At 37.5% G+C, this 14,903-nt stretch overlaps 1 long non-coding RNA gene across 1 annotated transcript; it reads left to right on the top strand.

Annotated features, from left to right (window-relative positions):
- The first annotated feature begins 647 nt into the window (after positions 1-647).
- LOC127450685 (uncharacterized) lies at positions 648-14,614 on the top strand. The gene is made up of 3 exons (XR_007899022.1): positions 648-871; positions 3,921-8,534; positions 13,168-14,614. It is a non-coding gene; the product is annotated as an uncharacterized LOC127450685 (long non-coding RNA).
- Positions 14,615-14,903: the final 289 nt, after the last annotated feature.

The raw sequence follows: 14,903 nt of genomic DNA, 5'->3' as shown, positions 1-14,903 counted from the left end.
TGTGTGATTTTTGTCATAGTACCTATACTTGTGAAATGAAATAAAAAACTCTGAATGAGACCATATGTTTACAGTCAGAACATGGTAAGTTAACGCATTGATCATTAGATGTAAAGATGTTTCCACAATATCTCTCTGAAGACCATTAGACAATGAAATGAGATGGAAATGGAATATTATAATTTTCACATGCCTAACAACAATGGTGAAAGAACTGACATTAGGGTCATGTTCATGTCATTTGACCTAGTGATAAGTATTTACAAAATGAACAAAAAATAAAGGGTGACCGAATATTTAGACAAGGTGCAATTGTGCATATTTGTTTCAATCAGCAGCTCTGTAAAGGTACTGATAACAACCAATAAAGAGACCCTCACAAGGTAAGAAGAGCACAAGGAAGAATAACTTTAAAATCTGTTGAGTAGTTGATAACATCTTTCGCAAGACTACACAAAACTCACAGACTAATTAAAAACACATTACAAACTAGAAAAAATGAGGGGGGAAAATGTAGTTTACGCTTAATTTGTCAAGCTAATCCATTAGAGGTGTTCATTTTAAGATTTGAAAAGTGTGGATTGACATTTTTTCAGTTCCACACATCACGCATGTTGAGGAAACTCATGAATATTAATGTATCTCGTAACACCGGTAGGCAGATGAATTGCTCGACGGAACAGAAGTGGAGTTCACTATCCCTGTTTCTCAACCTTGCACATCATCAACACTGAGACTCTTCGTTGATCGCTTACATGGATCGTCACGTTCGCTGGGGTTGTGTGAGTAAATCTGCTCTTCAGTGGGAGGGTCATCTTCCTGCATTACACAACTCTTGCCTTGAAACGGAGAAAAACACCGCTGGTGGATCGTAAGTTGCTCTTAAACTGCATTATCAAGGAGTATTTTTATGGGTTTCAAAAAAAAAAAAAAAAAAAAAAAAAAAAAGATTGTTTTCGGTCAAACACTGAACAATTGGTTATTTTTTGCATCTTTGAACAATTGAATCGTTTGAAGAATAGAGTCGTTAGTCATTTAAAGGTCTTCTATTGAGGGTTTTTGAGATGCGATTAATTGATTTAGGTCATTTGATTGTGAATAGTGGTTCATTTGAGTCATTGTTTACTTTGTGAATTGTTCTCATTTGATTAAAAGCTTAATGTTTTGAGGTTGAACATTCATTTGAACATTTCATCTTGAATATTTGTATTAATTTTAATACATTTTATTGAATCTTTCAAGAAAATTGAATTTAACATTTCTATTGTTTATTCGGGCAGAATTTATATACCCAAGTATATTTTATTGTATTTGTGTTAATTAATCTATGTAAATTGTTAACTGTTACAAATCTCTCTAGTGTTTGAGTTTAAGGTTTACATTTAAAGTAGTTAAATACAAAGAACACACAACAAGGAGAGTTTACTTTATTGAGAAAGACAAATATATATTATACATATAGTTTTTTATTTATTTATTTTTATTTGGAGGTACCGTGCTAATTTAATTGATTTTGCATCTAAGTTTTCCCAGTAGTCACACTGCAGAGAACAATCCAGACAGTTCCCCATCAAAAGCTGGGCACTATAATCCAGTACTTGAACAACAGCATACTTGAGGGTTACGTTAATTTCTGATAAACTTTCTAAAATGAGTAATAAATTGAAGTAGTCGTTTTTGTTCAACTGCAGATATGGGCAAATGGGCGAGTGCCCAGGGGCACCACCTCAGGCCAGCTAAAATAGAAATTGAATACTAATATTGAAATTTTAACCCATTTGGGCATGTGCAATAAGTTTCGTTTCTAGCACGAAATCTCGAGTGCTTAAACTTTAGCATATATGATCATGGACCACTGATCTTTATATATAACTGGATTGCTCATAGAATTCTAAACTGCCAGCAGTAGGTGAAGCCACCGGAAGTGCTCTGGCGGCCGTTTTACTGTTCCCTACCGACAGAGGGCATCGACCACCAACGGACGAAAACTCTCAAGATGACCCGATGTGTGGCGTTTAAATGCGAAACAACATTCACTAAAGGATGTGGCAGAAGTGCCCACAGGTTGTAATTTATACAGACTATGTACCTATCAAGCACAGAGTCGTTATCCCCATGTAGAGTGGGCATAACGATCGTAATCTTTAATAATCAACAGTAAAAATACATCAAAGTGTATAGATTACCCCCATTTTAATGAAAAAGTATCCAATAGACACATCTGCAGATTGTTACAGGATGCAACGTTTCTCTGCCTTCATAGTTTAAAAAAAGTTTTAATCACTGAGATCAGTTATTGTTAATAAAAATGACTAGCTTTGTGTTAATATTGTAACTAGACAGTAACTCTTTAGAATACATCTAGAAGAGCCAAAAATAAAAATGTAGTATAGTACATATACACACAAGTTCATATGCAGTCTGTAGTATATACATTAATTTACCTTTACTTAATGGAATTATCCCATGCATTTGCTTTCATTTATACATTTCTGGAATATGTACTTATCAGCTAGTGAGCATTTAATCATTGGCCAATCAATAAATCAATATTTCCACAATGCCCTGGTCTATTAAATCATAATAAGAAAGAGTTTTCTTGACATTTATGCACACTCAAGGAAATCATACATATATATTTGTTCAATAACTGAAGCTTCCAAGTACACACAAAAATTGACTATTAAACTGAACAATACAATCAAAATTTGAAGATATGTGGGGACAAATCCCTCTGGTTTTTGTTTTTACTGTTAGAAAAAAAGCATATTTTTTCCTTTTCCAGTTAATTTTAACTGATGCCAAGAAGTGCTGTAAATCTTACAACAACCCTTATGTCCATTGTTGTTTATGTATAAATAAACTAACTTTATGTAGCTTTTTATTTATTGTGTTCAACTCTTTAGATTTCCAAAAGACCCAGTCAGGTGGAGATTATGGCTTGTGAAGCTCAGGAGGCAAAACTTCAGGCCATCTGCCTACTCCTGCCTCTGCTCTGATCACTTCACTGCAGAGTGTTTTGATAGGACAGGACAAATAGTTAGGCTTCGCCCAGGTGCTGTGCCAACAATATTCAATTTCCCTCCATAACTGCAAAAGGTAGACAGGCAGACAGAATTACGTAAAGGAATAGTTGACCCAAAACTGAACATTCTGTCATCATTTACTCACACTCATGCCGTTCCAAACTCGTATGACTTGTTCATCTTCAGAACACAAATGAAGATATATGATCGATTATTGATGACTATTCACGCTGAAATAAAATCAAAACACTGATTACTGTCATTTAAAGTTATCGTATCGCTACGAACATCTGGGATATATGACTCGAGCCCCATGGAGAACTTTTACAATGTGTTTATGTCCTTTTTGGAGTTTGAAAGTTTTGGTCACCGTTGACTTTCATTATATGGACAAACAGATGAGAATATTCTTCAGATATCTTCTGAAGATAAACAAAAGTCATACGGGTTTGGAACGACATGAGAGTGAGCAAATAACAGAATTTTCAGTTTTGGGTCTACTATTCCTTTAAGTAGACAAGCAACATAAGATGTCATGGTTTACATCAGGTTACTCCTTTTGGCTTGTAGCATCAGTAATAAACTTTAACAAAACATTCTGACAAGCCACCACAAAGTTATCATTTCTGTTTCTGGTTGAACTATCCATTCAAGCTATGAACGCATTCAATGTATTTAAAGTGTATTAATTGTGTCAACTACTTACCAGAATTGTAGGGAAGCCAGCTTGGCCTGTTGGCTGGAACTTTAAGAGGGTGGCCATTGAATGTTGTGTCGTTGGCATCCTGCACGTTAATTTAAATAATGCCTGCTGCAGAGTACAAAAGAGCAAGCCTTTAGGCAGGATACGTTTTAATACTGACGGGAGACAAACACACATCTTGTTTGTTTCAGAAACAGACCCACAGAAAGGCCCCTACACTAAGAGGAACAGAGACAATGTTTGACTGCAGTGAGGACTCCCCTCATACCTCAACTCATGCTCCTCTTGATGCCCCCAAAACATATGAGCACAACTATTGCTTTGCCAGCCCAAAGACTCTCACTGGACGGCTGCTTAAAGCAATGAAACAAATTAATAAACACTCAGACAGAACCTTCAAAAAAAAACAAAAAACAAAAAACAAAACAGGAGATACAAAAAAATAATTTCAAACCTTCAGAGCATCAAGACCCTAAAGGAATCTCAATTGTTAAAAGAGAATGGAGCATTCATGCTTGAAAATTGCCCTGATGTACAACTAGAAATTCTGAAGAGAGATCAATTTAGTCATGCACAATACCACCCAGCCTTAAAATCATTTGCACTTACATTGCAGTACTACTCAGCTAAGGCCTACAAGTATGTCAGGGAGACATTTAGCTTGGGGTTGCCTCACCCATCCACAATAAGAAGATGGTACAGCAGCATTGGAGGAGATCCCGGATTTAGTGAGGAAATCCTAACTTCTCTTGAAGCCAAAGCATCCGCTGCACAGGCTAAAGGACAGGAGACCCTCTGTGCACCAATGATGGACGAAATGTCCATCATGAAGCACATAGAGTGGGATGGGACAAGAATGAATGAATATGTGGACATTGGCACAAAAATAGCAAATGAAGGTATTTCAATGGCAACAGAAGCACTGGTACTAATGGCTGTCTGCATTCATGAGCTCTGGAAAGCTCCAGTAGCATATTTTTAATGCATGGCATGACTGGGTCAGAGAGGGCTACACTGGTGCGACAATGCATCCTAAAACTGTCTGATGTTGGAGTAAGGGTGGTGTCTCTCACATGTAATGGTCCATCAACACACTTTTCCATGCTTCGGGACCTTGGCGCAGACCTGCTACCCACAGATTTGAACCCCATTTTCCCATATCCATCAAACAGTCACTGAAGGGTCCACATCATCTTGGATGTGCCATATGCTGAAGCTGGTATGTAACACCTTGGGGTCCTGTGGCATTATTGTAGATCCCTGTGGAAACAACATAAAATGGGAATATATTAAATCTTTACATGAACTGCAAAAAGATGAAGGGCTACATCTAGGCAACAAAATTAGATCAGCTCACCTAGACTGGCAAAGTCAAAAAATGAAGGTAAACCTTGCTGCTCAGACCCTCAGCACCAGTGTGGCAGTTGCCATTTCACCCACTATTGCACTTGTGTATATGGTTGTGTGACAATAAAAGTGATTTGAGATGCCCTACGGTTCTGCGACCAACACCTGCAACTCCCCCAGTCTGCTGGATGTGAGCTGATGTGTAAATTCATTGAAACTTTTGATCGATTTTTTGACCTGATGAATTCCAGAAACCACATGGCCAGGGGATTTGAGTACAGTGAGACAACAAACATGGCCTTTCTAACAGAGGCTTACAATTACATCAATGGTTTGAGAGAGCCAGGTATCAATAGGCGATCCCTTGTGACAACAGGCAAGAAAACTGCCTTCCTCGGCTTCCTTATGGCAATAAAAAGTTTTAAACACTTATATGATGAGATAGTGAGACCACAGACATCACAGCTACGGTATCTGTTGACCTACAACTTTAGCCAGGACCACCTTCAGCTGTTTTTTTGCAGCCATTTGCTCTGCTAATGGATTTAACAACAATCCCACAGCAAGGCAATTTAAGTCAGCTTTCAAAAGAATGGTAGCAAGACATGCCATCAGAGCTAGTGGCAACTGTTCTCCACTGGATAGCACAGTGGTACTGGAGGCAACACCTTCTGATATGCTGGCATTTCGGCAAAGTGACATTCAGCCTGAAACTGAAGACAGAGAAAAAAACATCACTGTAAGTCTTCCCAGCTTGTCCATGTTCAAAGAGGCTGTGGTGGGGTACATTGCAGGCTTTATAGTTAAAACAACTATGAAGAAGATTCAGTGCACTACCTGTTTATTAGCACTCAGTGCCAAGAGCTGTTCCCAAGATGAACTTGGACACACACTGATCGATATGAATTCCCAAGGTGGACTTATCAGTCCGTCAGACAGCGTCCTGAAAGTCTGCAAGACAGCTGAGAGACTTATTCATCAGCACACACTCACAAGGCCCATCTCTGAATTTGACACCAAATTTAAATCCAGGGTCTCCTTAAAGGTTCTGGAACTCCATGGTGGTTCAGCATTCAAGGATCTTGAGGCACACATGTTCAACCTAGAACCATACAATAATCACATCTTCAAACTCATAAAGTGGATTGCAGAAAGCTACACTAACATCAGGCTCCACTTCATTGCCAAGGAAACATGTGCTGCATCACACTCTAAACGGCTTAGTAAAACTCTGGGCAAGCTTGTACTGCAAAATAATCAGTAAGATATAAAGATCAGTTCCTACTGCCAGCAACCCTCTCTGCAAGAGCCAAGCCCATCCCTAGAAATTAAATTTTGACAATTATTATCTTTTTTTTTTTTTAACAATATGTAACAAAGATAAAAAAAAAGAAAAGAAAAAGAGAGAGATGAGAACTGTATTATACATACATTAAAAGGGATATTTCACCCAAAATGTAAATTCTGTCATCATTTACTCAACCTCATGTCCTTCCAAACCTGTATTACGTTTCCTGTGGAACACAAAAGATGATTTTTTAATGAATGTTTTTGTCAATATAATGAGCTGTTTTGCTCACCATTTACTTTCCTTATATGGAATACAAAATACTGTTTTGGTTCTGCAAAAGAAAGTCACATGGATTTGGAAGGACATGAGGTTGAGTAAATGATGACAGAATTTACATTTTTGGGTCAACTTTTCTATTAACATTAAAAGTTATAACTATCTGAAACACAGTAATTTTATAAGACTATTGTTATACTGCATGTTGCAAAAGTATCTACACTGCAAATAAAAACAGATAGTATAATATTTTTTACTCAGTTATTGTTGTCTATTCTCTTACCTGTTAAAACAGCTCTTCAGTGAAGCCAGGCTGACCAATTCCGGTTTTATCTAACATTGAATGGGATGATTATTTAATAATGCCCATGAGTTGGGCTGTGTTCAGGACAGCACTGCAAAAAGTACAAATCAAATTAATGCAAGCCCACATTATATTCATCAGTTGTATCTCCGGTGTTGATCTGTAAATAGATATCCAACTTGACCAAAAGCTAACTTGGTGAGCTATACTGTTAATCATTGTGGTTATTTTCCTAAACTAACATTAGCTACATAGCTAATATTCATTTAGCCTAAGGAAAATAATCACAATGAATGTTCAACGTAAACAAAAGTTACACCGCATAATTATATATTCAGAATTAACACTTTAAAGCCTGCAAAACATATGTTTGAAAATGTCTACTGATATCTTACCTCAGTTTCTTAAACTTGTTTCTGCTGAGGTAACACGTGTGCCGCTGAAGGTAATGCTGCTGCAGTAAAGAGTAACATAACACTCTCGCACTTAGAATAAGCAGGGGGAAAAAATGAGAGTCCAAATAAATTACTAATTACATGTATAGGAAGATTGCATTGTGATGTTGTATATGCATACTTTTTTTTTTTTTTTTTTTTTTTAGTGACTGGATGGGTAAAAATTTTATTCTCACCAAAAACAGATGATTTCCCATTAAGACCCATAGGGAGTACAGAATGTTCTTCACTGCTGTGACGTCATGAGCAATCCAGTTCTAAAATCAGCAAAAAAAGAATGTCCCTATTTCAGGACACTGTATTTTAAAGATAATTTAGTAAAAATACAAATGACTTTACAGATCTTTATTGTAAAGTGTTTAAACAATGTTTTCCATGCTTGTTCAATGAACCATAAACAGTTAATGAACATGCACCTGTGGAACGTTCGTTAAGACACTAACAGCTTACAGACATTAGGCAATTAAGGTCACAGTTATAAAAACCTAGGACACTAAAGAGACCTTTCTACTGACTCTGAAAAACACCAAAAGAAAGATGCCCAGGGTCCCTGCTCATCTGCATGAATGTGCCTTAGGCATGCTGCTGTATGGAGGCATGAGGACTGCAGATGTGGCCAGGGCAATAAATTGCAATGTCCGTACTGTGAGATGCCTAAGACAGCAATACAGGGAGACAGGAAGGAGAGCTGATCATCCTCGCACTGCACAGGATCAGTACATCCGAATATCACACCTGCAGGACAGTTACAGGATGGCAACAGCAACTGCCCGAGTTACACCAGGAACGCACAATCCCTCCATCAGTGCTCAGACTGTCCGCAATAGGCTGAGAGAGGCTGGACTGAGGGCTTGTAGGCCTGTTGTACGGCAGGTCCTTACCAGACGTCACCGGCAACAACGTCGCCTGTGGGCACAAACCCACTTTCGCTGGACCAGACAGGACTGGCAAAAAGTGCTCTTCACTGATGAGTTGTAGTTTTGTCTCACCAGGGGTTATGGTCAGACTCGCGTTTATCGTCAAAGGAATGAGCATTACACTGAGGCCTGTACTCTGGAGTGTGATCGATTTGGAGGTGGAGTGTCCGTCATGGTCTGGGGCGGTGTGTTACAGCATCATCGGATTGAGCTTTGTAGGTTCTACTGGTTGTTTAGATCAGTTTTACTATCAGAAATAATTAATAATTATTTCTTTAGTTATTAATTAATATTTAAATTAAATAACTCATTAAAACCTCATACGGGGCTCCAGTAAATGTAGTGCGCTATGTTCAGGAGCGGGTTTGGTTATTAGCAATAATTAATAATTATCAAAGATAATTATCAATTATTAAAATCAATAGAACATTGATTTGAATCAATGTTAGTTCTTTTAATCCTTCACATCAACAATCAAAGATAACCATCAAATTCAATAGAATATTAATTATTATCAAAGATAATCATTAATTATTAAAATTAATGGAACATTGATTAGAATTAACACTAGCTTATTGATCCTTCAAATTCAACAATCATCAAAGATAATTATCAATTATCAAAATCAATAGAATATTAATAAGGATTAATATCGCTGGGGCACCACCCTGGAATCAGGGACTAATAACCAGATATTATAACAGTCTCAATATTGGATTGTTCTCTTAGGAAAATCGACATCCGAAGAATATCGACCTTCGAAAAGAAACAATGAAGGCTTGAATCCGAGCACTGACATCCCCTGTTAGAATTTGACACAGTTGTATGCAAAACAAACCAAAACACTTCTGTTTGAAATATAACAAAGTTTATTTATGCAGTAATATCAATTAGTAATCAGTACAGTGCAGTCAATAAACTTACGACTTACAACTACAAACTAAACAGTGACATGATTAGATATGGTAACCAAAATAAGTCCTATAACACATGAGAGGACGGTGTGTGTGTGTGTGTGTGTAAGGAGGGACGCGCACAAAATGGCGGATGTGACTCTCGTGGAGAGTACGTCACGCGAGATTTCCGGCCAGAGAACATGGCCGTGAATATGGGCGGAGAGAAGCCGGTCAATGGCGTCTGCCCGTTTACCGCGTGTCTCCGCTTGTACAATAACATAGGGACAAAGCTGAGCTTTATCACAAAGTTATCTACTAGCCAAAAGTGTGTGCGAGAATGTTTGTGAGGGGTCACGCGTGTGTGTGTGTGTGTGGTTAGTATGAGAGAGAGAGAGAGAGAGAGAGTAAAGTGGAAGCACCAAAGCCAGTTTCGCGATCGTGGGAGAGAAAGCAGCTGTTAGTTTATCACTCAGAGATGCGGTGGACTGCTCGTAAACCGTCCCGCGGTCTTTGGTTCTTTAATGGATAAACTCAGTTTGCCGGTCTCACCCGTGATGGCGGAAATACACAACAGTCCAATGTGGTTGGACTACAACACAGCAGATCTCATTCGTGATAACAGTACATTACAGTAATACCTTGAGTATTATTAGCAGCAATGAGTGGACTCGGCGGTCTGTAAACTGTACAAGCAATAACTTTGATACACAAGAATAACACACTGTAATATTCTATCTCTGCCCAGACGTAAACCTCTTACTTGAATTGCATGAGGATGCAGGTAGAATGTGTGTTCATCCGTCATTTGACTCCGACTCGGTTCCTCGAGTTTCGGGTGATGACGGGAGGCCGTTTCCTCGCTCTGTCGGCGGGCAGTACGGCTGCTGATTCTTGGTGGGCTGGCGGAGAAATCAGCTACGTCGACTTGATTGAAGAGGGAAGAGAAATCTTTTCTCTTCACTTCTGCAGGCAAACGGATGAAGATGCGGTTTGCTCGGCGGTCTCCTTCGGATCCATTAGAGTGTTCGGTGGAACACAGAGTAATCTCAACTCCTCCAGCGAGATGGAGATTGTACGGCCACAGTTTCAAATTGGATGTTACTTCCTTGTGCCACGAGTCTACACCTGAGAGCAGCGATGGGCTGTGTCTACACACGGTGAGCAAAGTTGCTGAAAGCAAAGCCCGGAAGGGTCTCAGAGTTATTTCTACTGCCGATGACGTCATGGTTGAGGGACATTATGTTGTGTGCCTCATCCAATAGGAGTTGAGAGTTCGATCCTTTAGTGAGCAAGGCTTCATGGGATTTGTAGTCTATTTTGGACTCCCTTTGTTTGATTTTGGCATGGTTTTTATCAGTAAGATTTATGAATTTGTGTGGACCTCAGTCAGGTTTTACGACTGTGTTAGGCCTGCCTTTGTCTTCTATCTGAATACATGAGGCCCAACAGCTTGTCATTGCAGGCAATCTCAATGCTGTGCGTTACAGGGAAGACATCCTCCTCCCTCATGTAGTACCCTTCCTGCAGGCTCATCCTGACATGACCCTCCACATGACAATGCCACCAGCCAGACTGCTCGTTCTGTGCATGATTTCCTGCAAGACAGGAATGTCATTGTTCTGCCATGGCCAGCGAAGAGCCCGGATCTCAATCCCATTGAGCACGTCTGGGACCTGTTGGATCGGAGGGTGAGGGCTAGGGCCATTCTCCCCAGAAATGTCCAGGAAATCGCTAGTGCCTTGGTGGAAGAGTGGGGTAACTTCTCACAGCAAGAACTGGCAAATCTGGTGCAGTCCATGAGGAGGAGATGCACTGCAGTACTTAATGCAGCTGGTGACCACACCAGATACTGACTGTTACTTTTGATTTTGACCCCACCTTTGTTCAGGGACACATTATTCCATTGCTGTTAGTCACATGTCTGTGAAACTTGTTCAGTTTATGTCTTAGTTGTTGAATCTCTTTATGTTCATACAAATATTTACACTTAAGTTTGCTGAAAATAAAAGTAGTTGAAAGTCAGAGGACGTTTCTTTTTTTGCTGAGTTTATATATAGATCAGTGACATGGACTTGTATTCAGGGTCAAGGAGGTAACACTTGCGTGGCCATGCTCAAGACCCGCAAAACACAATTTTATGCACTATATGCAAAAACAAGAGCAGCAGAAACTGAGGAATATAAAACGCAAGATATTATTCTGTTTGCCCGCAAGCAGGTTTGGGAGGGTAACTTTTGAAATTTATTCCACTACAGATTACATGCTGTAAATATGTAATTTGTAATGTATTCAATTAGATTACTCAATATCAGTAACGTATTCTAAATACTTTGGATTACTTCTTCAGCACTATTGTTCTGACTCTAAAAACTCTACAAAATACACATGTTAAAAATACATTCTCTGAAAAACCTAAATTTCTTATGCAGTGTTGTTTTTAAAACAAGATAAATCTAATTGATCTTGTTTTAAGGATTTTTAGATATTTTTACAGGAAAACAATACAAAAATTATCAAGAATATGATATGACCTAATATCAAAGGTCTTACTAGATTTAAAAAATAAATAAATAAATAATTATGATCTAAAGTGAATTTTCTTGATAAAAAATATGATCGTGCCCGGTAACCTGTGCATGTAAAATGGCTAGAAATAGCATTTTAACTTAGCGTAAAGCTGACAATTTACACAAGGTTTATTTCTATTTCTTCTGCTCCAAACTTACTTCAAACGTACTTCTCTGTCTGCTCGTATGAATGTATCACATCATAAGAAAGTGTTTCACTGCTGTTCAAATGCACTTTAGATCACATCATTTATATGTATAAATGTTTTCTATATGAAAGGACTAAATATTAAATGAAACAAATGACAATAAAATGCAAAGTAATCTCTTCAGCAATCAAAATACTTTTTGAATGTAACTGTATTCTAATTACTAATGATTTAAATTGTAACTGTAGTGGAATACAGTTACTTATATTTTGTATTTTAAATACGTAATCCCGTTACATGTATTCTGTTACTCCCAAACCCTGCCCACAAGTATATGTGTATTTGATGCTTGATTTAGAATGAGCTTAAACATGGTGAGCTTTGATTCAGGAACACTGAATTCACAATGTTTCTTAGAGAAATACCATGCAATGTATTCCTAATAGGCTATTCATAGTGTTTTTTCAGTGGTCTATTTTTAAAGGAATATTCTGGGTTCAATACAAGTTAAGCTCAATCAACAGCACTGTGGCATAATATTGATTACCACAAAAAATTATTTTGACTTGCCCCTCTTGCCTCGCTGTTACCCAGATTTTTGCTTTTTTTTTTTTTTTTTTTAAAGAAAAGGACAGACAAACCTAAATAATTTTTGTGGTAATCAACATTATGCCACAAATGCTGTCGATTGAGTCAGCATTTGTGGCATATTTGTATTGAACCCGGAATATTCCTTCAAACCAGTACAATGAATGTTAATCAAAAGCATTTATTAAAATGCATATTCTTTGGAGTGTTGAAGTTTTAGAAATGGCTATAATAAATCTTAAGATGTATATTAATAGTAATACAAGTGTGTCATTATATCAAAATGTGTTATGGACATGGGATTGAATATTTTGCACTCCCTTATGTTTTAGTTGCTGTACTTGTTAACCCTGCAGTGTTTCTTGTAACTGTGATCCTCTTGCACAGTAATAAGCAGTTGTGTCTTCAGTTTTCAAGCTTTTCACCTCTAAATGTAGTGTGTTTTTTGTGTCTTTGGTGATGGAGAACTGGTCTTGTAAGACTGGGCATAATATGCACTTGTGCCGGTGTCTGTATGTCTAATCCACTCCAGTCCTCTTCCTGGTTTCTGATGAATCCAGTGCATCCAGTAGCTGCTCAATGAGAATCCAGACACAGTGCAGGACAGAGTGACTGATTCTCCAGGTTTTTTTTTTTTTTTCACCACAGAATCTGAGGAGGTTGATGACTGACCACTGACAGCTGAAAAACTGGACAATTAATGTTAGGTAATTTAAAGTAGGACACTGATATGTTAGTATAGTAATCCTGAATGTGTTTCTTGAAGCACCATGTAAATACAATAGTTGCCTTTATGAATATGGTAATGATATATCAAATTACCATGGTAGTACCATGGTATTCTTTGCAGTACTTTGAAGCACCATGTAAATACAGAATGGTATAAATATGGTAATTGTATGTCAAAGTATCATAGTATTTCCATCTGATACATCAGATTTCATATTGTTATTGCCCAGATTTGCTTAAATACACAAGGAATTTGGCCTCTGATCAGAAGCTTCCAGTACGTACAGAAATACAACAGCTAGACAAATAATTACAGGATAAGATGAATAGTAAATGTTTTATACAGGAATGTGCAAAGAAAATAATGCTCAAATGGCTGTGGATTTGTAGATGCAGCGAAAACCGAACATGTAGTGCATGTTCACTGAGTTACAATATTCCGCACCCCCTGGCAGGGCCCAGCGGAAGGGTAAGCCCCAGGGCCCCACGGTACCTTAATGCGGCCCTGGTAGCTTGTATAAATATGAATTTACATGTTTGTTTGTTTTTTTTCATGCACATACATTTTATATTGCACCATGCTGTATACTTGTATACTGTATTGCGCTATATAGTATTGTACTATGCTATACCATGGCTTTGATAAACATCATGTCAAAAAGTCTTTTAGATGTTTTGTTTACCCTTCCTAAGGTTTTTGACTCCTGATTTAGCCTAGGCCAGGGGTTTTCAGACTTATTAATTGAAGGACTCCAAATGTGATGCTTCTCTTTTCAGGGAACCACTTCCTAAAATATAAAGGCAGTGTACATTTTTATGTAGGCTAAACCGACCCATTTTGTACTCTCGTCTGATGTTAAATTATTACATTATTTTTTATACTGAGCCAAAACAGATTATTAAAATGTCATGTGGCAAATATTCAAATAGTTAATTTATACATTTTTACCCAATATTAGTATATTAGAGAAATATAATTTTTATATGTATATTATATTTATATATTAATATTTGTATAGAATTTTTTTTTTCTTTCTTTTTTTTTGCAGTTATTATTGTTCCAAAGCGGCTTTACAGGAAATATTGCCGTTCAGGAAATATTGCTGTTCAACCAGTGAACAAGCTAAGAACAACAGTGACGATGAAAAAAAAAAAATCCTTAGAAAGTTAAAATATATACAATATGTACAATAAGTATGTATATGTTCATACATATTTATAAACATATAGTATATGTTGTAAGGAAAAAGAAATGAACACTTGAAAATATTTTTTTTTTTTTTTGCAGATTGTTTTATTTATTTTTGTACTTTTATAGATTTTGTAAAATCTTTTAATTTTCTCTCAAAATTCCTGGGCCCCCATCACTCCTTTGCGGCCCCTTGAAGGTCCCCGGACCCCAGTTTTAAAATCACTGGTTAGGCTACTTGTTGCCTATTTGACTGTACCGTGTCTGAAAACTTTAACAGTGAGTTCAAAATAGATAGTGTTTTTTTTTTTTTTTTTTTCTGTTACAGCTGACTGATTCTCAGAAATGTTTTTGTACAACACCACATGCTCTTGCTTTACTGTGTCACTCTTGTACAGTAGTAAAGAGCAGTATCTTCTATTTTAAGACTGTTCATCTGAAGGTACAGCTGATTTTTGCTATCATC

Source organism: Myxocyprinus asiaticus, chromosome 13 (assembly GCF_019703515.2).
Source record: "Myxocyprinus asiaticus isolate MX2 ecotype Aquarium Trade chromosome 13, UBuf_Myxa_2, whole genome shotgun sequence".
NCBI classification, from domain to species: domain Eukaryota; kingdom Metazoa; phylum Chordata; class Actinopteri; order Cypriniformes; family Catostomidae; genus Myxocyprinus; species Myxocyprinus asiaticus.
Note: the sequence above shows the minus strand (reverse complement) of the source record. Positions and strands in the feature narration are given on the sequence as shown.